General features: G+C 37.8%; 1 protein-coding gene and 1 long non-coding RNA gene across 5 annotated transcripts in view; one reads left to right on the forward strand and one right to left on the reverse strand.

Moving 5' to 3' along the window:
* Positions 1–1,204: 1,204 nt before the first annotated feature.
* Positions 1,205–9,703, reverse strand: LOC111243317 (uncharacterized). The gene is made up of 3 exons (XR_002670422.2): positions 9,531–9,703; positions 8,623–8,776; positions 1,205–2,448 (listed from the first exon to the last, which is right to left on the reverse strand). It is a non-coding gene; the product is annotated as an uncharacterized LOC111243317 (long non-coding RNA).
* Positions 2,401–25,311, forward strand: part of LOC111243316 (acetylcholinesterase-1-like) — a 103,007-nt gene continuing 80,096 nt past the window's right edge. For all 4 annotated transcript variants that reach the window (XM_086979757.1, XM_022788668.2, XM_022788667.2 and 1 more), the window contains exon 1: positions 2,401–2,967. The gene's annotated coding sequence lies outside the window, so the exon portion shown is untranslated. The remainder of the gene's footprint in view (positions 2,968–25,311) is intronic.

Here is a 25,311-nt window from a genome sequence, read left to right on the forward strand (position 1 = left end):
GACACGTGAACCATAATTTGCTTTTGATAAAGATTTGCTTAAAGTCTAGGTCTTACCTTCTCTCCTGAAGCAGCCGATTCATATCGGTGTACAGACACCGCTTTTCATCGCTGATGACGATTCTGGGCAAAAATCTGTCACTGTGGCCGCGTGATGCTCGATACCGAGCAGGATACTTTGTTGTTGAATTCATAGAGTTCATAACATATCCGGCCTAAAGTTTCTGCATAAATTTAAGCTATTCAATGCGGTTCACGATGGTTGAATTGCCGCAGTCTGTCTTTCTGACTTTCAAAAATGCTCTCAAATGGTCGTAAATAAACTCTACTAGTCCGCTAGAACGGAGGGCATCCTCTGAGCCTCGTATATCGTTTTCAAACTTAACAAACCACTTTGGAGCAGTCTTTTTAGCGATAGGGTCGTTTACTACAACTACTACAATACGATCTTATTTATCGAAAGCCTCTGCCTTTTATATATTATTCAGAATGATTACAGAAATATGTTGTTTGATCTCTGTGATACTATCAATAGTGTTTCGTAGTGGCATTGAATTCTGTATGTCGTCGTCGTCGTCGTCGTCGTCGTCTATCTTCGAAGCGCACTTAGCTTCATAACAAGATCTTCGCATGTAAAATAAGTACACCTAACTGAATTATTAAACATCCTATTGGGTTTATAATTTCAAACGTTTACGTTAAACACCGGGTGAAAAATATTTATTACGGGAACACATGTTCAGTTTATTTGGTACGGTTCTAACCTGATGCTAAATGGAATAACAAGCTATTCCAAGCTTAGCTGAGTTTGTAGTTAGCATGATTTGTGGCACAGGGCTGTAATTTATTAACAGCGAAACTTGATTAGAAGGTTTGTAAAATGTTTGAAATGAGTAGCGTTTCACAGGATATTACATCAATGAAATTATAACAGTTTTCTCGATCCGATCAAAAAGTGTAACGTTCTTTAGAGTAAACTAGCAGACATATTAAGACTAAGATGTAATCATGTCCCTATTTAAACATCACTTATTTCAACTTTAAGCAAATTGTATTATTATGGCTCTATTATCTAAATAGAAGATACTCATTCTTTTTGGCTATCTATCTAAGGTCGTTTTAACAGAGATGTGTTTGAAATTGCGCACGCTCTGCGCAACAAAGGCGACCGCGATTTAAGTTCAGAATGGTCCATCCCTATATGAGACCTGTTAAAATAAAAATGGGCCTAAATTATCAGGCACTAAATCTTAAGTCTCCAGTCCTGCAGATCTCATTCATATTATACATAAACATTCGACTTTAGCTGCCAGAGAATAAGTAGAAACATAACGAAACAAATTAGTCGTAGATGTGTGTATATATGATATTGAAGATATAACTTATATAACAATTTCTGTCAACAACATCTAGAGTAAATAACTAATTACCTTTTAGGTACTTCAAATGCTAATTTTGATGCTCCTATATTTGCCGCAACTTTTATTTCGTATCGCGCCATCACTCGGCAACAATGGATCTATGTAGACTGATAAACACTGACGAGATCGTAATTATTTTTGTCCTTAACCTTCGATTTAGGTGGTGTTGATGCCCTAGCAATCTATATTTGCTGAAATTATAGCCCCCACTCAGTTATATTTATACTTCTGTTGCATGAAAAAAAGATTTCAGTTGACAGTCATTTCACCAGATAAAATTCTGTTTCTGTTGATAACCTTCGGTTTGACAGCGTCGAGACCTTTTTTCCGTTTTTTAGATAAACATTTCGTTTCGTGTTGTTGGCAATTAAAAGGCATTTTATACCAACAAAAGACATGGTAGAACCATAGCTGCCGATTACGGATCAGACAAGCGTAAATAGAGCCGAATAATAGTTGACTTCTACGTATCAACAGACCATTGATTGCCCCTCTGATGATCTCATCGCGTTATCTGTTGTCGTTTTCCTCGCTCCCGCAATCCCTACCCTGTTGGCCATTTATGTCAACTTACAATATGACATACCTGTAACATAAAAAGTGTATGCGATAAAGATGATGATCATATTGATTATACGTACGTACAAATTCACGTTTACTATTTTGGTGACATTGAGGGACTGACTGCTTCCATAGCGTTTTTCTAATAGCAACAGCAGTCATTTTTATCGTCAGCTTCCTTTAGAAACGTCAGCTTATGGCGGTCTTGTTGTTTTTTGCGGGCTTCAAAGCGCTCAGGGCTCACTAAGGAATTACTGGCGGTGCTGGTGCTCTTCTTTTCTGCGGCTGCCGCCATTGAAGTCGATGTGAGCGTGAACAGGAGCTCAAGGCCCGCGGGATGGTGGACCAGTGTCCTTTCCCTCGATCAGGCGCGGGCTCCATAACCGTTCTGCTATGGCACTAAGCTAGCGACGCACGGAGAACCCAGCATCAGTAGAGCCCGAATCAAGTCTATGATCGTCCATTGGCTAATAAGCCCCCGTCGCGTGAAAGATATTATTAACATAAGTTAACGTGTTCGTCATCGTTCACACTGTTTGTTTCGTGGTTCCTTTTTGTCGTTAATTTAGCAATATAGTGTTAATATGAAGCTGAACAATCGGACCAACGTTTTCTACTGACTCTTTGCGTCTAGTGTTCGAATCAGTGACCTACAATAGGACGACGAGGTGTCTGAAAAAATGTGTTGTACCTGACACATGCGAACGAAGCACTCGAAATATCATAAATAGTGTGAAGCTCGAATAAGGTTAAGCGAATAGTAGACACTTATGGGAAAAAAGACTAATATAGACTTACGGTAGATAATTGGAGACCTATAAGAGATGCAATGCTCATGAAGTTGAGTGTTACTGCAGAATGCCACCTTTGAGGTGGCCGTTATTACGAAACCGGCTGTAATAACGGCGAACATTTCCCAGACACAATCTTAGGGGCAAACGACAACATTTTGCCGGATACACCAGGGACTGTCCAAAAAAAAACAGGTAATGACCCAATACAGCTTTTTCTATTTCATCATCATTCATTCTGTACTATGCCCCATGGCGGCAGTATTGCACAGTAGGTATGATATGACTACAACTTTTTTGCATAACCTAAATATCTATGCGACTCAGTTGCATTGCCCATTGACGACCTAAACGTGAGCCGAAAAAATGTTTCTCTATATTCGTCTGTAGGATGATGATACTTGAAATTAATTAAGCAAGCCGTCATGATACCAGTGTAAACGGAACGTACTTCTTGTAACGATGGAAAGTGAGACATGCCATCTAAACCTTTAATATACGATCACTCCCTTACAGGCACATATAACGTACCCTTAAGTACTTACATTTACTTACTTATAAGTAAACTTACATGATGCTAATTTGTTGTCACTGGTACGTGTAAATGCGTGCTCTAATATTTGAACGGTCCACCTATTCTCGGTTGAGCTTTTTCAAATCTGTACCAATTCTGCTATTTTCGAGGTACTTTACAATTGAAAATTACCCTGATGTCGATGGCTACACAAAGTATTCGATATTGCAGGTTAAACATTCAGTGTTTTTCAAAGTACGTATGCCAATATTCTGACTGATATCTAACAACTATATCCAAATACTCATTGAGAGTGTTATGTAATGGGAATAGTTTTTTTTTTGCACTCTCGTTACGCGACAAACTTGCTCAGTTACATATTTCGATTATTACTATTCGTATTCTTAACTTTTTAGATGCAAAGTTGTCGGCCACTTTCAACATCTTGTGTATGTTATGGAATTTCATCTATGCAGTAATACGGAACGACTGCCTTTTCCTCGCTACACGTAGGCGATAGTCCTGCGTGGGCTCAACTAAAGGCCCCAAAGCTAAAACGGCCAAACTAGCGACAGAATCTAGTGAAAACAAGGTCAATCATTTTCACGCCCGGTGGTCGACAATGAAAATCAGAAAAGGATCTGCGGCTAAAACCCAGCAGAAGCTGACCGAACCATTTCTTCTCAGTAGGGAAACGAACTGGCCAAAGTTACGATGATATCATCTATTGCCATCGTCACAAATCACAGTATTTAACAATTGTTAAGTGAAATATCTTGCCGAGTTGGGTTACTACAGTCTACGATATCATCAGTTCAGTGAATATCGTTATTAACTGGTAATAGGTAGCGACCCAACTATTTTTCCATTTCCAACACTAGAATGCGAGACCTCTGCTGCATATTTCGACACAGATGTCGCCCTAGATGAAGATGATTTTAGCGCGGTTTTCCGATCAGGGAGTAACCGGATTGGTTAACCTTGGGCGTAAATTACTCTTGCTCTTGAGCCACAATCGCTTGAGGTAGCAACAAACACTTTATGAAGTAGTGATTATCTCTCAAACGATGTACAATGCTTGTTTTCTCTAAATAATAATAAAAAATGAATGTTCAAAAATATCTACACGTAAAAGATACACCATGATCGATCAAATCTAGCTAGGTTCGTTTAATGGATTAAGTTCAAACATGATATTAATGGTCAAATCATTCCTATGGTAAATGCTGCAATGCTCAGAAATTACGGAGTCAAAAATGAATCCAAAGCCTGCAAGGCTATAGGTTCAGAATGCAGACGATTTTGACCCAGTTAGAAAGTTCGGAACAGCCCCTATCTGTGTAAAAGTACAGGGGGAACCTAGAAAGCGAGGCACAGTCAGTCGGACACAGAGAGCGCTTATAGAGCCATGGCCATGGTCATAAGGCACTATCTTGTTTTGAATCCACTAGAACTGACTTCAACCGCCAAGGGTCTCGATTGTCCTTCACCGTTAGGTACAACGTTTTACAGCATACATGGATAATTTAATACTCTAAATTCGTTAATTTTAAAATTATATCTTTCACATATTTTTCAGCGACAAATCGCTACATTTATGCCCTTTCAGTTAGCATTGACTTGTTCGAAGTTTCCGACATGTCTGCCGAGATTAAAACTGTTCTTTAGTAGTATATATATATATATACTATATATAGTATAGTAACCTAATTTTGTGTGGGTTAATAGGACTTTAAACGTGGTTTTGGTATAATTTAAGCTTAGCAAATAGGTTTGATGTTTTATTAGAGACCAGTGTTTGCTTTTACTTGTGGATTATATATATTTGCTTTTACGTGTAGAACCTACTAAACATTTACAAAAGTATATCAATGTATAGTTTTTTTTTTTTTTTTTTTTTTTATATATTATGACAGACAAAATGAAAAGCAAATGAATTTTTTTGATAACCGTCATTTCCATCATATAGGGTAGGGTAGAATTAGCGGAGGAAAATTTCAGTTAGTAATTTTTTGAGGGCAATTTTTTTTTAACCTATAAAATAAAATATTTATATTAGAAAGCCGTTGTCAAAAACTCAAGTTACACTTTTGGGAACAACTAATCAGATTTTCAATACGTTCTATGAAAGAATATAGTTAATTTGTGTAGTCAGCTTAGGCTTCAGTATGTTAAGGAGCTATAAAGGAATCTCGCTGTAGTACTAGTGCCCAACATAGTGGAAATTCGAATGCCTGATAGCCGTTGCAGTTGAGAATATTAAGGGAGGAACTTGCTTTCAATGATCGTTTCACGTAAAGAGCTCACCTTTTTGATAACTTCTATCTTGCGACGCACAGAGGGATTACCTATAATTTCTGCCTACTTAGGTCACGTGAGTGATGGCCGTACTACTCACAAAAAAAAAAATTTAATATTTATTAATGCTTATAGATTATGCGACATTCATAAATTAGGATTGTCATTGGCTAACCAAGCAAGGGCTGGTGCAGTTTGGCATAGACGAAATTTGGGAATCATCGACATGGAAGTACAACTGCCAGATACTATCATAGATATATTCTTGAAAAAAATCAACTTTTCCATAATTTGCCGTGGAGTTGAATATTATACTGTGTATCTGGATGACGGAACAATGGCGATGACTAGAGCAGTTTTTTTGGTCAATGGCTAGTTCGACTGCAGAACCCGGATCCCGGCTAAGCAAACATCTTGATAAACGTAATACCGTAGTAATAACAGGTAGTGTTACCTAGTAAGAAACAAAGTGACCAATAAGGTCACGAATTTCGATGTTCATATTTGAAAGTGTATGCTGATCAGGTAGTAGGCAAGTATACCAGACAGATTGACAAAAAAAAAAAACAACTTTTCTAATGTAGATAATATGGATAGCCTGTTTTTTAAATTCAACACCTTTGATTTGAAATTTGGTCCTTTAGCTAGGCCTCAGGGATAGCTGTGTTGAGCTGTGAAGCTTAATTAACTTCATGAAAGCGGATATGCCATAGCGTTTCATCGAAAATCATTCGTGGCTCATATGCCACTGAAAAATGTAAATAATTTCGCGCCATTATTCAAATTCGTTGATGATTTAATAGCTTGTGGTTACGGCTTTTTACATATAAAATAATTTAAACATTAAATTTAAATAAGGCAACATATTTAGTTGGTCAGTACAGGCTGCGCAATAGGTTAGTTTGAATCAAGCTGAATCGCTTCCGTCAATTAAGACTGCAAACGGCTGCATTAACTGAAAACGTAACAAATTTTAATCACACATTTTAAGACGACACTATTTCATAACGGTGCAATGTTTTGCTGCATTACTCTTGTCGAAATGCACGTGTGCTTACTCTTGAAAGCCGGGGACGTTCTCTCGGATAGCGTCATAAACGTTATAGGAAGAACATTTGGAAGTTTCGTAAAGGGCCCAACGCGAAAACGGTCAACGAATAAGAAACCGGCCTATCTAGAAGTTTATGAGCCTTAGCTGTCAGGTCTGGTGAATGATGGTGTATGAAGATACTATGCTTACTCAACACGGTAAAATGGAAACACTAGAAAACTGCACAAAAAGACGACGGAAAAAAAATGCAAATTTAAAAATTGATGGGAAAAAGAAGCGTTAAAATGTTGACATAGACTTTCGCGCCTCGAACCTTTACAGAAGGAGAATAAACAATTAAACATCGAAATACATTCTTGATCGTTCTGGATTTTGTCACAGTTTTCGAAAGGCAAGCATCAATTGGCTTGGAAATCTTCCGACTTTAACAATTAGCGTTTTGCGTAGAATTTTTTTTTGACTCTTTGCACTTTTCGGCCGTTGTTTTTTTTTTTTGGCGATTTTCGACCTATAAACTTAGCTTCAGTGGATCTTTTGTGTGGAAGAGATCTACGCTTCCCGGTATCGCTTAGAGCAGAGCTAGAGACAGAATCTTTAGCAAGTGTTTCGTATTGATGTTATATACTACTGTAGATACATGCTGTACAGGCGTGTATCGCTTGCTCGCAGGCCGATAGTGCACCGACAGATTCACAACCTGAACCGTGTAAAGTAGAATGTACGAAGCTAAATATTTGTTGGCGACAAATACAATGATTTGACTATAGTAGTTCCATATAGCTTCGAAAAGCTTCTTATGACAGGGTAAAACCGTGTTGATTTGACGTTTTTCGCACAATCAATATAGTCGATATATCTGTGCTCTTCGTTGAAAATCTATAAAATACGTTGCCACCAACCTGTACTCTGGGTCAGTGTTATTGAAGGGCAAAAATCAGCTTAGTTAGTCCAAGATTAAGTTTAGCCGTGTTCCTTCGATGGAACCAAACTAACGATACGTATTAAACGTTTGACAAAAATATTTTAAGATATAATAACAAAATTAAATTCGATTTCTGTGTTCATCAAGCAACAAACACAAAACAAAAAAAAAAACGGTACAAGAGCAACAAATGCTTTTTGACCAAATTTGCTAAAGAAAAAAAACCCCAAACAACGACAATGGCAATGTACGTTATTATTTGTGTACGTCTGTGTACCGTTTTCTACGAAAAAGTTCAAGAGTTAATATTACTTAGATCTAAGGGTCAATTATATAGTACATCCAATTGGCATGTAGTAATCGACACACTTTATGCCCGCGGCTCCTTTAACGTCCTGATGTATAAATATAGTCATAAACGGACGGTTATCAGTTACCGTACTCTTGCTATGCAATGTACATTACCAATCTCGTTTTATCCACTTCACTCAATTGCACCGTTTTCTGTCTGAATTTTTGTCGCATTGACTGAAAAGTGTATCAAATCTTTATCGAATGCGGCATCTGCTCACCTTGAACATTTACGTATGTTCGATCTACGTACCGTGGAAGCGTTCTACGTTATTCGAAGCGAACGCTATAAGGAACCAGATATCCGAACGATTACTTCCCAGTCCACACAGCTAATACAAATATATATATATATATATAGAGCAGCTCGAACGTTCGTCACCCTCAGATTAGCCATTAATAGATACACGTATACATATATATATATGTATTGTGTTTGTTTGAAGTAGTTGTTTGCTTTTACGCACGTGGCTTATTTAACGCGACTTCTAACGACGTAACGTAAATAAACTGAATATTTTAGCATGTGCGGAATTAAACCGCGTTCTGTCAAGTTATTACTAATACTGTAGAGGCACCGTCCGTCAAGATAAATCATAGGCGGCTTGTAGAGGTCATTGAAAGTATAAATTTGTCGGCACCATGTGAATATTGACGCTCCATGCACACATAACAAGCAAACGTAACTAAAGCAGCAACGGTATATGAGCTTACCTTGATTTTTCGCGCGTGAGCATATTGATGTTACGTAACACCTGTCTGAGCACGGAAAGGCCACCAACCCCGAGTCCTTCTCTTTATAAATGTAATGGCGGCACGGCCAGATTCATCTCGCTCCCTCGCTGCCTAAGAATCGCAGTTTCCTTCGCTACCCAACAGAAAAAGGCTGTCTTTATTTTACGTAGTTTACAAATGTTATACATATGTATACTGATCGGCCTGTTAGTGGCCAGTCTGAAAAACATTCTCACAGGACATACTCAGCGGCTGGTAGATCAGACATACCGAATATAAGCACGTGGCTTTGAATTTATGCAGATTATACGAATTAGAAATAGTCGTAGCGGCAGATCAGTCTACGGCACAGAAAATCTTCGACATTCAACAGGGGGGAACGAGTCAATTAGACATCAGTTTCAGTTTTTTGGGTGGCATTTTGAAATAACTATTACTACATTGACTATACACCATCTAAAAATAGTTTTACTCAATATTACTCATAGTTAGACTGTCGCATAATATGGTCCAGTCTCCATATCTATCTTTTAAATGCATATGTTTTCTGTAAGGACATAAATCACTATACATCACTTTGTCTTTCGTTAAGATGATTTTTTTCGTAGTCCCTTCGTATTCGAGGTATATATATGCTAAGCCTGGAGATTATTTCGGGCCACCAGACTACAGCACAACACAAATACCAATGCTAGTAGTCATTAAGGTATCTTTTCTATACTAAGTAAAAAATTTCCACTTTTGTACAAAGCTAGAAATCGCGTTTTGCGGCTTGAATGTTTTCATAAAGTTGTTCAACGAAATTTTAATTAGCTGCTAAGTAACAAAAAAAAAAAAGATAGGGTAGAAAGAAAATCAGTTAACCGTAATGGTGAAATTTACTATACCAAATCACGGCAACGATCGCAGGTTAGCTAAACAAATGATGATCTAAACAAGCCAAAACACAGAAGTGAGTAAGGATAAATAGTCGACGAGGTAAGTATGGATTATATTCTGTGTGAAACAAACAATCTATTGCATCGTTATTTACAAGACTTGTAGTGGAGGTTAGTGCAGACTGTGCTACATATCAGTTAAACAGACCAAACAGAGCCAATGATGGCTGAGGCGATAGTGAGGCTTTTGCTATTAGCCAGTATTGAGTAGCTAGCGCATTGGATCTGGGTTCCGTTCAAAAAGACTTCCACCGAGATGTTCCTGTTAAGGCAGTTGCGGTGCGGAGTTTGCGTCGGACGGCGAACGAAGTGATCAATCAAGCAAGAAGTATTTTAAATTCATTATACATTCACCATAGTATACAATTGAAATGACGAGACATGAATGAGCTCGCATATAAGATTCGTCTCTCACAATAGACCTGTTTAAGTACACGGTAAATGGAAATGTATCAGTGAACAGGAAACTCACTGATAATAGAGCTGAATGAATAAATCAAGGTTGCATTTTTAATTTTTCAGATTTATAATGTAATCAACTATGACCGGATCGATGAAATGCGATACATTAAAATAAATTATATCTACTTTTGAAAAGTAAAACAAGTTGATCCTCTGGTTGGGAACTTGTCTTTGTTCAAGCTATTCAGTATATGCCGCTCGACGAAAAATTCAGCAGTTTCGTCCCAAAAAAGCACCGAAGAGACAAAAGCAAATCGCCCGCTGCTGACCTGTGGCAATGTTGTGTGCGCAAATGTTCATACAACGGATTTTGCGTCATTTGGTGATTATTTATATGACGTTGACGTTGACGTTGACGTTGACGTTACAGTGAGGTACTGTCTAGTTTTTATTTTTATTTTCAGAATCACTTCATATATTGAATTTAGTTACGTTCGGTCACGTTTGACATTATTGACGCCATCACGCAGCTGAGCGCATAACGTGCTGAGATAGAAACCACAGAATATTTTACGCCATATCAATAGGCCAAAAAATATAATATCTTTCAGAAACACAGGAAAAGTAGTAATACGCGCAGATAGAAAATCACTACTTGGATTTAGTCATCTGAAAAGCAAATTAGGCTGTGTACTTGCTGGTCTGATAAGAATCAGGTTAAGGTTCAAAGTCTGTAAATCGAGAAAAGTCCTCTCTGCTTCAAAGGTAAACGGCCAGTATTTGATGATGAGCACTTTCGTTAGCTTTTCTACTTTCTTCTATTGAAGAACACTATATTTCATCCTGTAGTGAATGTTCCACTTGATTGAGCAACTGCGTTTGAATATACATGCAGGCACGTCTCTTGCCCAAAAAAGATACGCAATGCGGTCGCAGTTTCTCCATATTTCAGACGGTTGAGTAGTTTAGTTTAGTATTGTATATTTCCCGACGATAACGAGTCTTGATTTAACTTTGACAACAGTTTAAAAGGGTATTTACACATATGTTACTTGGGTTAGTTTTGCTTAGCTTTATTTGTCAAGCATACAGCCAAGTGATTTTCTTTGCTTTTACCGTTGACACGAAATGACAGAAAAACAATACTCTACCTTTCTGCCCATAGTGACCAGAAACCTAATAACAAGAGTGATAGTTGTACTTCGTCAGTGAGCTGAAGTAAAATTCGGCCGAAAGGCTCTAAGGCTTCGAGCAATTCCTGATTGCGCCATTACGTACAGGCATTTTTAAAAGGGTTGCAAGAATTGCAAGCAGAACAAAACGAAAGTTGAACACAGTGAGCGAGCGAGCGAGCGAGCGATTGACTGGTAAAGAAACTCGTAGAATTTTTTTAAAAGTACTTTAACACTTAAAATCCAAGGATCCGTTGATTGCAGCTAACCAGGTCTTTGTTAGAATTATGCGGCCCAATTTTCAGTACGAAATATCCATTCCATACAGATGCCCAAAGATATCATTCGTGTAGCTTACTACTTGAGAAAGATACTGATCAGCATTGATGCTGACTTCTCCTGAAAACTAGTATCCAATTTCGAATATAATTTCTCTCAATGTAATAGCTTTGTAAACACTTCATGCCTGAGATGAATGATAATATGAACGCTCATAATAGATTTATGAATTGTTCAAACACCCACTGATTAAACGATCGTTACTTTTGCTTGAATTACCCGTCTACATACGACGGTAATGCCACACCGGTTCAATCCGCTAATAGAAGCTTGAAGAGGGCAAATCTCACCGTGTATACCTATCAAGAGGAGACGAGTTCTATATGAATATAATGCGCCCTTTATCAAGTAAGATTTGGCTTTGGTAACCGGTTACTATCGCTAATAACTAGTACGGGTAGCTACAGGTCACCAAAAAATTAACCACATATCCATTTGTACTTCCAAATAACATTTTCATATTTCTAACATTTAACGAAGTTAATAAATGTCTACCATATTTTAGTGTTCAAGGATACGCAGGTATCTGCTAGACTCAAGGCGAACTTCAAAAAGTGAACTGAATACCTAGTGATACCTTCATTACGATTCTCACTCGTTTTGGGTGTTTTGCTGCAAAGCAACATTGTGATACGATATGATGTTTATTTCTCTGGACAATCTACTATATAGTTCCTGTAGACCTCAGTCAAATAGCTCTTCGACGAAATATATATTGTCAACACGTGTTTTTCTATCCAACTAGCTTCTAACGGCCGAAAGCCTCGTTTACAATTAAAAATTAGTGTTTGAAAAGGCACACTGGTTTACCGAGAAATGCTTCTTTCTACCACCGCGCGGGTCGGAATTAGCTGAATAGCTATATTTACATTGACAGTTGATAATTAGTCGACAAGCCCAGTCATTTTTTTTTTTTTTTTTTTTTTTTTTTTTTGTAAATCTATGACGATGATGATGAAGTGCTCAACTACAATAAACAATCTATTATTAATTGAAGATATGTGTTCTTGCTATAAATATATATCGGCACGTTCCCGAATAACTAAGGAAAGCAGTTGGGTTCAACAGATATATAAGTGCCAAGTACTGTGAAATGAATACCGTGTTTCGGTAGGTGTTTTCATGGGGCTACTTATTACAATGTTGGCTACGTGTTCACGAGTACGTCGCCTCTGAAAAAATACTTTCTGTGCCAATTTTCTAAAAAGGTTTGCAAAAAATTATACCTGGCAAGCCTTCGCGGTACAGCGATCTTGTATGTGTGCGTCATTCTGTTTATCATAACATGTCAAGTAAAGTTCAGAACTGAAACCGTTAATTTGGCTTTTTTCTTGGTGACCAATTTCTCTATAACTGGTAATTCAATAAACAGATGAGTCACAACGTATTTTTTGAATTGTCTAATCCTCAGGAGCTATGTTGATTTTTTAATTTTAGGGACTGTAAAGCAGAATCCAAATCCTGCTTGCAACTATAGTATAGAAATACTAACATGAATATTGCCCAACCTGACGGGCGAAGCTCTAAATACTACGAGCCCTTTTATATATTTAAAGCGTTCTTGATTCGTATCGTAGGTAAATATCCGGTGGGCATTATGTAGCGCTAGGTGAGAACAATTGCGAACAATTGACTGGGATCAGATCAGTTGGGTTTAATCTAGTTCTCGTGATAGATTGGTGGGTAAAGTGCTTGCGTGTTAATTTTAGGGACACCTTGTGGTCTAGATGCTCGCGGTACAGCGGTGGTGGCTGAATTTCTGTATAAAGTACGTTACCCTATGGCACTTTATCAAATGGCATTAACAATAATAGCTACCTGAGACCGACTTCATGCGACTGGTATTTACACTCAATTCAACTTTGAGCATCTGTACTTCTCTACAGGGACATATTCCTATAAACTCGACGCTGGTCACAATGCGTTCTTGCTGTGGGGCATATTAGGAGACCTCAAAGGGGAGAAAGCTATTAAGTATTGAAAGAAAAAACATAAACGCATTTTTAAACCTAAACAGTAAAGATACGAAGGGAAATCGATTTTTGTAGCGTTTATAGAGTTATTAGTGGCGTACCACCTGTAGAACAGCGATCACCGATTGTTTTGCTACAAAGAATAGGCCGAATTAGGGTAACGGGAAAACTAATAAAACAGAAAAAAAATTATTAGGTACGATTCTGTTACCGGAAAGAACATATGACTCGTCGTGAATTATTTGTATCATATGCAGCGCAGAATGTGTGTGTGTGTGTGTGTGTGTGTGTGTGTGTGTGTGTGTGTGTGTGTGTGTGTGTGTGTGTGTGTGTGTGTGTGTGTGTGTGTGTGTGTGTGTGTGTGTGTGTGTGTGTGTGTGTGTGTGTGTGTGTGTGTGTGTGTGTGTGTGTGTGTGTGTGTGTGTGTGTGTGTGTGTGTGTGTGTGTGTGTGTGTGTGTGTGTGTGTGTGTGTGTGTGTGTGTGTGTGTGTGTGTGTGCAAAACGAGAGGTTTATGTTTGCCTGTAGTGCACGGAGTAATTACCTGCAACCCAGAAGTTTGTCATACGTAATACGATGGTATTATTTGAAATATTTAAAAAAAATCATCAGATACTGGGTTGTTGACTAATACTACTAACTGGTTGATAACTTGACACGACCGATCATCTGTTCTTTTGCCTTTAACTGAGTGTATGTAGCACGTAATCAAGGTAACTGCCACTTATTCCATCTAAATGAAATGTTTATTTAAATTCGTCAGTCTTCTAGAAAGCTGAACAGACGGCATCGATGAGACGGCAGCAGAAATCCATGATTTATGCCTGGAAGCGGCGGATTTGACAATAGAGTGCATAATCAATGATTTCTTTGCTGTTTATGCAAGCACCAAAAGTCGTTGTGCTACTGGCTTTTTGTATCTAATTCTATCGTTTGTTGTACAAAGGCTAGCTCACCATAATGGTTTGACGCAAGAACTCGATATGGTGGTGACTGGTTTTGACCGGTAGTCAGCTACGATGACCTTCTTTTTTTTAATTCGTAGCCATCGTTAACAACACTTGTCTTCGACATTTAATGCTAGCCATCGCTGTGATGATTGCAGTGTATAAGTCAAGGGAAAAATATAACCTTAGCAGAAAGTTTTTTTTTAGCGGTGAGAGAGAGGAGCCAATTCCTGTGACATCGATGACACAGAAAATCTTAAAGATCTACCCACCCTTTTAATCAGTGTGTGTTTATTGTACGTGTACCCTCTCACCTGTATCTCTCTTCTTTTTGCTGAAACGGGTAAGTAGTGGAACATTCAGAGTCTTCAGATGCTACTTCACCGACACACAGGTGCACTCAAATGACCAGTGTCTACGTAGTGCATTGTGCAGATGACATCTTTCATGTGCAACAATCAACGTGTGGTTCTGTTGATGTGTCTACGTGTTTTTTTTTTTGGTTGAGTTGAATTAAAACTAAAACATTTCATTTTCTCAAAAAAGCTAATAATCGATATATTCAAATAAGTCTGTGGTATACCTTTACGACAAGGTTTTTGGCGGTAAAGTAGAGTGTTTAACATTTGGAGCTTGGCGATTCGTCAATACCAGGTTCTTGTGGAACTCCTGTTTTTTCCATGATAGAAAACGATTTTTTGGAAGTGAGTTTCTTGCTCACGACTGACAACGACCTCCCGGACTCATGCTTTACAAGGTTTGTCTTTCATGTAAGTTGACATGACGAAGTTGGAGAAAAGTTGGAAAAAAAAAGGTATAATAGGAACGCAAAGTTCATATATATATATATATATATATGGTTGTATTAGGTCGAACAAATATAGTGTAATTTCTGTTTTTTAAATACATTTGTCTAGGTGCATATTTAAAGGATATGCCGGTGCTCACATATAGTGAGCCTTGCAATAGCTTTCAGTCAGTTAGCCCCTTGCTTAGGTAATGGGAAATTTTTTACTAGTTAAGCTTATCTAGATATAAACAAAGCATTGCAAATTAAATAATCATATGGAAATTAATTGGATTTCCGCGATGTATCAAATGATATGTAGCTGATGACATACATAGATAATTAGTTGGTTAAGAATAGGCTGTGTCAAAACTGAATCTCCTCTCCGTTGCCACTTGTGTTATAATCTATAGAGGGGAACCTTCAGAGGTTTTTCTCTTGCCTGACATAGCTTGTCCATCTCCTTGAAACAGGTTAAGAGCAATCGGTGTTCTTCAGGTGACGCATATGACATAATAAACAAAATGGCAAAATTCCTTCTGTTATACGTTAGGGAAATCATGAACTTAATATCATTATAGTAATTATCATATCATTAGTAGTATCATTAAAGTAATATCATTATAACGATAGAGGAGTTAGGATCAATCCTAATATACGATTCTCTTGATCGTTCGGATGCTGTTGCTGAGGGTTGTTGAAACACAAGCAATAAGGTCGGTTTTGTTCGGCATACCTAACCTAACCTGACTAATGAGGCAACCTACTATATATATATTTTTCTTCGAATGTGATAACCTAATTTTGCCCAAAACAAAGTCTTAAACGTGTATGAGTGCGGCAAAGGTATTGTCTAAACGATTTTCAACAGAGGGTTATACCTTCTTTCACATTTTTCTACGTAAACATTACTATTTCATTAACATATAGTTAAAGAAACAAATGATACCTGAAGAGGACTGTGGGCCTTAGCCTGTGATGTCTCAAGTCTTTCTGGCAGTACAGAAGCAACATTACAATCTTATTATTAATATTTATTTTTTTGCGAAAATGTCCACAGGATTTTCGAATGGTGATAGGTAGGTAGGTTAGGTTGATACGTTGCGGGATATTATAGCAACACTATTCTGTAATTAGCCGACATCCAACAAAAGCAAGGAGCACTCGGCATCAGTATCACACAGGTCACACATAGGTCACAGAGTAGCATATTTGAAGGTACCTCGACGCGTCTTACCTTTAAATATAAGCGTCTCCAATATAAACGTTGCCGTCTTGTGTGATTACAAGCACAGCTTGCGGAAATTCGCTGAATAAATTGCCTTTAAGCTGTTTGAATCGGAAGTCTCCTAGCATTAAGGCTGATGGCATTAGCGCTCTGACCATTTCTTCATCCTTCCTTACCTTGTCAAAGTGAACTACCTTTTTTCTGGTTGCTAATATTTTATTGAAGTGAAAGTGTTGGTGTTTTTGTTTTCTTGTCATTAATATTTCTAGATTAATTGAAATGTTCTGTTTTTTTAATTTCAGTTTTTTAGTTGGAGAGGTGTATGAGAGCTTTATTATGATGATGAACGTCAGCGATAGCGACAGTCAGGCTGTTTGTCGGTTTTTATAGTGACAGTCTTGAGCCATCGAAGTTCTAAAAAAAAAACATTCATTTCATGCGTTAATAACTTTTCCACTATTAATATAATTATAAATATATCTTAAATTATTTAAAGCATATATGTTTGTCAGGTATCTCTCATAATCTCCTGCCAGTAGCCACCTTTCAGAAGTGTTTTTCGGTACGCAAACTTCTTTTAGGATTGCTATTGGACTCTTTCATGCGTTCCTAGTGAGTCAGAGATCATCAATCCTCGAATGTGATAAAATAATGCTAGGGAACCGTAGAGCGGTTTTTCCACTAGGTACGTCGAAGATCATTTGTTAGAGATAAGTGAGGTACTTCCAGGTCGGCTCCATTTCCTTTGTTCCATTCGTTATGGGCTAAATACATCGACGTAAACCAACTAGTTGTAAAGCGTCCTAAGTACCGCTAACTTTGTCTTTTTGTTCTTTTTCTTGCAAAAACAGTTGTTGTTCTTGCGTTGAGACGAAATGAAGGGTTTCGCTTACAGATTGAGAAGCTTAACATTGATTTAGTTGCTTGATACGCTTTCTTATACCTAGCGTTTCGATACCGTTCGATTTCGTCCATTTTAACTAACAGAAGAAACGACACTTTGATAGCAGGCAGATCGAAGTCGATTGTTTGTTTATTCAGTCACCTAGTTATAGCGTATAATGCTGTGCTGTTACTATCAGTTTGAAATGAAAGCAAAAGGGTGAGTCATCTAAACCTTATAAAATTGTTATATATATATATATATATATATACATAATAAAATGTGCTTGTTACGGCAATTCTAAAACCAAAATCTTGAAGCTCACCAAAACGACTAAGAACAGGAAAAAACCCAAAATGAACAGGGCTTTTCAATCATTCAGATATTCATTTCAGAGCCGATGTGATTTCGTAAGGGGCTCATCTAATAGTTGAATGATAGTGCGTTGACCTTTCCCAATGAACTTTCAAAAGGAAGCTTCGTGGAAATTATGTTCTGCAATGAGCTCATGGACTTACTCAATACGTTTCATTATCCTTGTCTTCCAGTTTATGTAGCTGATATCTTTACAAGTTTGAAGTGTAATTTTCCATTAATAATAAGCTTATGGACACACGTTACTTTACACTAGCGTAACAGGGTGAATAAATTTAGTTATATACATAGAAAAATCTGTGTATAGCTTAGATAGAAGCAAATAACTAATCAGTGGCAAATTTTCCAGAGATGTTTTTACACTGAGAATTTTGGACTATATGAATTTGTCTAATTTGCCGTACATGCGAAGAACGGGTCATGCGCGTATCGTGCACGTCCAGCATGTTATACACAATACACAATCTGTCGTTCGCTTGTGTTATTTATAACCTGTGTTATCTACTTGTTTGTGTCTGTAGATCTTAATGTTGAACAGACAAGATAGATTTGCCGGATGGTTTAACTTGGATCACTATTATTGACTAACCGGACATATTTGGCCCAGAAGTGGTTTAAATATGAGTCGTTCAGTCTGTGGTCGTTTTTCGGTTATATAAATACCAAGGTTATCCAAATTTAGGAGGCCACCGTTCTATGCAGGTCTACACAACTAGACACTTCGTTGCCTTGTGTTGAGCGTTCATCGTTTACTATAGTGTATTTTATTTTTGAAAAAAAGAAAACATAGACTAAGTTAATTCATCGAATTCTGTCTGCTAAAGTTAATGGTGCTTTTAAGTCTTTATTGTAATACCTGAGCTATTGTGCCTCCCTCGAGTAATTCAGCCGCAATTACGAATTTTAACATTTGTATGCAAGGGTAAGTTTTTATAGCTAGTTTTATAGGAAATGCCTGCGAAATGCCTACTATTGATCGTATAATTTAACAGATAAATCACTTCTATTACATAAACTATTCATGGAATGGTTAGTTTACTTAAAGCGTAACCTATGTTTACAAATCTCGTACATTTTTAACTTCCTTAGTATCTAACAAGTTAATATTTTTGTACATTGTGTCTCTGCAATAAATATGTTTCCTACTTCGGCTGACTTCAAGTAGCCTGCAGTTGAAAATGAAATTCCATTTCAAACGGCAGAATCTCATTATGCAATCGAAAAAAGAAAAAACTGGTGCATTTCACCGTATTCAAGTTATTTTATTTTTCGTTATGTTTCTATGTTATTAAGACAACGTATCGACAAGTGAGGTATTTCAATCAATATGGCAAATTTTCTATTGTATTATTTATACATATTGATCACCGCTGTCGCTGAGTCTATCGCTATTGAATGAGCGAGAAAGAAGAACTCACATCATTTGAAAATACTTTTTGGGCGTTAACTTATTTAAGGGAATATCGGAAGTGGTCGCACCAACATTAGATACCAAGTTCCGGCGGTATCCTCAACTTTGCCCTTAATTTTATGCAGAAAAATTGGCAAAGTCGTGTAATGGAAATTTTGAGTAGGCGCTATAGCGAAAGGCTCTTACCTATTGACAACAAAAGTGAGGTTTAAACTTCAAGTAGTCGAAAGGCCACACATCTGTTGAGGTTTGCGTGTTGAGACTTCACTTCTATCTAGTTTTTGTAGAGTCGTAACTTTTCAATTTCCGTACTGGTTATTGTTAACTAAACTGCTTTGCAAAGTTAATTTTGTAGAAAAAGTATAAAGCATCAATTCTATTGTTATATCTAATAGCAAAAATACGAACTTTAGAAACCCAACTTTAAAGAATCCTTTGCATAACAAAGCTTTAGCTGTTGTACACATGGGACATCTGATAAAGCTGCGGCGAACAGAAACTAAAAGCAGTCCATTTTGGCACTTGTATATTTGATGTCCATAAGTTAGAAAATTCAAACAATACATCCAGCAAGAAAATTGCCATTTGGAAAACACAATCCTTTTCTCAATCAAAGTATACACTGTGTATACATTTATAGATGTTTATAACTAGCGATTTATGTAAATAGCACCCTTAACAACACAAGTCTTAGCACTGCGCAACAAATGTGAATATGGCTTTTAATTTATCATACAAACGTTAGGGTGGTTTGAAGAAGGGCTTAGGAACTATAAGGCAAGCTTCAAGATCCATACAGTACAGTCTGACGGCATTGGGTGTATCGGTGAAATTATTCGAGCGTATTAAAGACGTCTTTCAAACGAACACGATAAGGACTGACGACGTTGTCATGAAGAGATGATGTTCAATAGAGCATCGGGTTGGCGTAACGAGATTCTCTTAGTCCTCTTGGTTCCGTCGCGCATAGGACCATATATTAGCTTAATCCTATATGTTGATGACCTTCTAATCTAGCGTATGACTAGGCATTAATGGCACTATAGTGTAATGGGTTGGTAGCTACAATGAAACCCGAAATGAACAAGACGGAAACAGACTATGAATTTTAGTCGAAAAGGATGGCTCGCTAAAAAGGACATCTTTGAACTGGACTGTAGATCTCAATTCATTGACGTACATTGGTGTCACTTTTGATGATAAGGAAAAATTCCTCTAAGGACCATGTAAAGACGAACCCTAGAAAGACCCTTGCGGCGACTTCAAAGACTACCAGTAACATCCACCATTTTTGAGTCCCCGTCATTTGAGAGGCCCAGCATTTGACAAATTTTTTAACATTTGGCCACACAAAATCGAATTTCCCAAAACAAGCATTATGCCTACAGACATGGTAATATGAAATCTATTAATTTAGCTTCTGGCCAGCACATCACTTCTCGTTGGAGACCTTCGTCGAGTGTTTGAAACCTAGGCATACGTTGTACATGTTATAGCCTGACAACAGAAAGGGCCAATGTCGACGCATGCTTTTTCAGGATCCCGACGATGTTCGATAGTAGATGAAAAGATAGAAACAAAACGGACTGATATATAATAATGCGCTGTACAGAAGTTCTATAAAGTTAAAAAAAAAAAAAAAAGAAAACCCTAAAAGCTACACGTAGCTATCCATAAAGGTGGCCAGGATAATTGTCAGCTATATTACGTTGGCATACGTACTCAGATCAAAGCAATTTATATATACAACTCCGAAGTATAACTTCAGTATAACCTACTTTCGTTGAATTGTGTCGACATAAATAGAGCTCTCTTGGGTATGGAGTATGATTAGAGACAAACTCATCGGTATTGCCGCAATAGTTGTTAACAAGTTCCCAGGCACATATATGAGGATGCCGCAATTGCAAGAGGCGTGTAGAATAAAATAACCAGTTGTTATTCTTTGTATAGCACTATGGATTATAAATATGAACAAATTAAAAGGCACTTCTTAATTCACCCTACCGATACTTTTAAGTAACTAAGACCGCTTATTCCGATTATTTCCGAATATCCGAATATATTTTCCGATCCATCTAGCAGTATTTAGTGATTTAGGCGCTCCTAACTTTAGCTGGTCCGATTTTCTTTTCAGTAAAGAATGAAATGATTCTGAGAGGCACCAGGGGTCAGTATTAATATTGGATGTATCATAGCTTCTCAAGTGTACTACTAGCTCTATTTCTAATACCCTAAATTATGTACCAAATGACTTACGCTTGTCGCTGTAATTAAAATGTTGAAAAAACGTACGTTCCGTGATTTCAATAATTCATACAGGCTGAAAAATCGGATCAAAAAGCACGAGAATTTCATAGCACTCAGAACCGTTAGTTGACATTTTAATGCGCATTTCTTCTAATCAGGTTACCATGGGAAACGTCTTATATTGAGTGGGAGCGATCAGAAACAGAAGAAGTTGCTGTACTTTAAAAACATCTCCCTGCGAAAATGATCTTTTGTAAGTTGCTCCTTTTTTTTTTTTCTAAGTTACACTGTGGGATCCGATTGGAGCGTTCTCAATAGAGAAAAGCTGGCCGGGCGAATTGTGCCAACCACCATCTTCACGTCGTATATCCATAGTATTCCTGCTGGCAATCGCGTTCGGTGCTATATCATTCTTATTATTCGACGACTCCTCGGAGCATTGTATTTGAAAAGTTTAAGTTAACATCACTTGTAAATGAGTGCACTTATTTATTCGCAACTGGCTGCACAGATCACATAGGATTCTCTTTGATGGCGTATATTATCCCTATTAGAGTGTCGTTTTTTAGACGTTCAATCAAAAGCTTTTCCTCAGAAATCTGGAAAATGACCTGTTCTTGAAGCAAGCCTGATTATACATGAACGTCCGCCATTCGAATCATTACGGTTACGATAAGCGCGTTAGCAAAACGAAGCATGCAAGCACGTCCTTTTAGAAGAAAAGATTACCTATATTTTTTCTCTGGAGGAATCTCATCCAGACTAATCATCACCACTTTCATGCAGCTACGGTTCACTTCGAAGAAAGGGACTTCCTTTCTTGCCCCTAAGAATGATTCTTGCAAAGATTAAGACAGCCCATCAAATCTCATAGAAGCTCCGACGCGCCTATTTTACGTGATGGTGAAGGCTTTTGAGTTTTACATCCGGTACCGCCGTTGAGAGCCGCTTCAAACAGCATAAAACGAACTATGTTCTTGTTAAAGTTTACCTTCGTGTCACCTTTTAAAATAGAGCCTGCATTTTCATGTTTGTAATTTGCCTAGCAAGGACTGCAGTACCTGTCATTGATGAAATTGAGTGCATCAGTCGCTGAGAGAGCTCTGAGTAGCTTGAAGAAGCACGCTTTTTGTGAGAACCTGATTGGTGTTCAAACATTTCAACCCAGTCAATAAGCCTTTCGCATGGTGTCACTCGTGCTGATGCAGTCTTTTCTGAGTGTCAAGCTTCGTTCTGAGGGTACTTTTCCTTGAATCACACGGACCCTCCATTCATCGTAATGCGCGATAATAAAGATTTGAGAAGCTGGATCAATTATGCTTGCGAACTAGAGATATGATGAAGGTAAGCTCAGTGGCAGAATGTTCAGGTCATATGTTCGTCATTGTCTCATAACTCTTAATACTTTGCTTACTACATAAACTAATGTCCTGAAAAATTCATGGATGCCCATTGTGATTAGGCTTGGGGACCTTCGTCGAATTTGTAAATAATCGATATCGAGGTAGGAACGAGATATACAGTAATATCTAGATACTTTCTAAAGAATTCTCTCTGTTTTCAACGGAGGTAAGTAGAACTTGAGCGCCCTGTTAGCCAACTGTCGGCTGGATCATGACCCCTGCAGTTGCAACTATGGCGAATATTACCTATTTCCTTACTACGGGTTCGAACTGATAACTTAGTTCTCTAAGCACAGTACGAGCCTTGAAGGTTTAAAGTAGTTCGTCTCAAAATAATCCGCGCTGGGTTAATACAGGCGCCTATGTCACAATCACCACTTCAAAACATCGTTTGATCTCAAGAATAATTTTGGGCGTTTCGCATTTTTACAGTCGGGAATTGATAGAACAAGTCGGTACGAAATTTTAGACTGACCGGCAGTCAAATATTGGCCTCTTCTTGCAGTAAATTGATGTGCTATTGAAGTTGAGGGATCGATAATAAACGGTCTATAATACGGTCGATAACAAATAATAATAATAACCTGTTTTCCCATGTTAGAACCTCTAAGGCGTTCTTAGATGTCTGTTTTCCGACGACGTAGAGTTAAAGTTTGTGGAAGATCTGCGACTTTAAATATCCCGCGCTAGTTAGGTTATTCTGAAATCGGCGATAGAGGCTCCAGTTTGGCAACTGTCTGCGCTGTCAAGTGTGAAACTCGCGAGGAGCCCTATGGCACCATTCGGGTATCTACTTCGAGACTAGAGAGTTCGTCTTCTAGTGACCGAACAAAGTGGCCGAGTTTACAAGAGTCGCAGGACGTAAAGCAATGACTAACAATTCGTAGGGCTATATAGGTAGTTTTATCGAGAGCCTCACTGTCTCGACTCACTGCAAAAATTACTCCGTTTGTAGCAAGTGCTGAAAGGTCTGTCGCCTTTTAGGAGCTGATGAATAAGATTATTTTCAACTCTGCCTTAACTTAAGATTTCAGAAGACCTTTTATATAGATTTCAGGTGCTTCGGATCAACAATCTAGCACTGGGCCGCATCCAAGCAACGACTGTGCTATCAAATGTTTATAAGCTTATACATTTTTATAGGTTCATAAAAATGGAGACAAATCGTTTTATTTCGAAGAAGAAGATCCTAGCTTTGCTCGAACTAATTGAGCATTTACGTCCACAGCTAGAAGTCCACATTAAGAATCGGCCATAAAGTTTAAAAATAGTAATTACTCCTCTTCAAGAAGCCTGAGGATAAAGCAGCTTGCGTTTACGGGAAATGCGTGAAGGTAACTTTAAGCTACTTCAAGTTAATCTTTCTACGTCACCATTGGATCTACCAACATCGCCATAACTGTCCGCTGATAATCAGTTAAGAATACGGAATCAACTGCGGTTGAATGGAAATAGCAAGTCATAACAGCTCGATCAGAGGCGGTAGAAATTTCACTTTTATAAACGTTTATACCAATATCTTTCACGAGTGATGGTGAGACGAAATGACGATAAACATCACCGAAGCATCACAGATACTGTGTTACTGCTAGTAAGTTAATTGAGCGACAACGTCACATCATAACACTCTGGTAGCTGAAGCTGAAAGTCGTGGAGAACCAAAATACGTTGGACAAAAATAGAAAAAGCGTGGAGGTTAGTTAAAATACTTACTTACTCGAAGTTAAGCATATGAAAGCTGTTCAGTCATGAGCCGGCGTCTATTTACTACTATGTGGGCAACCAAACTTGCCTAAAGCTTTAGCTAGAGGGGGGGGGTCGGGTCTATTTGTGCCTTATCTAAGATCAGTGTACACTATATACTACGCATATTAATACTACCGTTATTAATTATGCAACAATGTTTTCGCTTATTATTCCTTGTGACGACAATACGTAAACAGTTTATGTTTGGATATTATTGTTTTTAGTATTTCTTGTACTTGAGGCATACTTGAGGTTGTAGTACTTGCGATACACCCACTAATGTCGGTTATTGTCTCGTTACTCTCTATGATCCCAGTGTAATTTTTATCGAAGGCAACAATGTAGATATAATTAACTGCAAGTTATAATATTCAGTCAGTTCAATTCACCTTTATCGTAGCACACGAGGCAAATTAATAGTAAATTATAACAAATAATATATATCTGCGGATAGACATATATGGAAATACATATATGGAACATACATGCGTGAACCCGGTTACTGCGACTTCATGCACTACAAAGTACTGCTTGAATAGCGTCTGTTGTTTTTCCATTGACCGATAAAGATCATAGATTAGAACCTCATTTTTTACATTTAAAGATCAAATCATACGAAGAGCGTTATCTACGTAAGCGAATTTCAACGGAGCGTATATTATTTTTAGCGCTCAAACTTCTTAGCCCAGTACCTACAATGGGCAATACTGTTTGTGGCACAGCGGGGACGCGGCATAACGGTAATGGCGGTTCTTGTTTATCGCTTGATTTTTTTAATTTTTCTTCTATAATTTTTTATCATTTGCGACACCTAC

This window comes from Varroa destructor, unplaced genomic scaffold (assembly GCF_002443255.2).
Source record: "Varroa destructor unplaced genomic scaffold, Vdes_3.0 BEIS01000001.1, whole genome shotgun sequence".
Lineage (NCBI taxonomy): Eukaryota > Metazoa > Arthropoda > Arachnida > Mesostigmata > Varroidae > Varroa > Varroa destructor.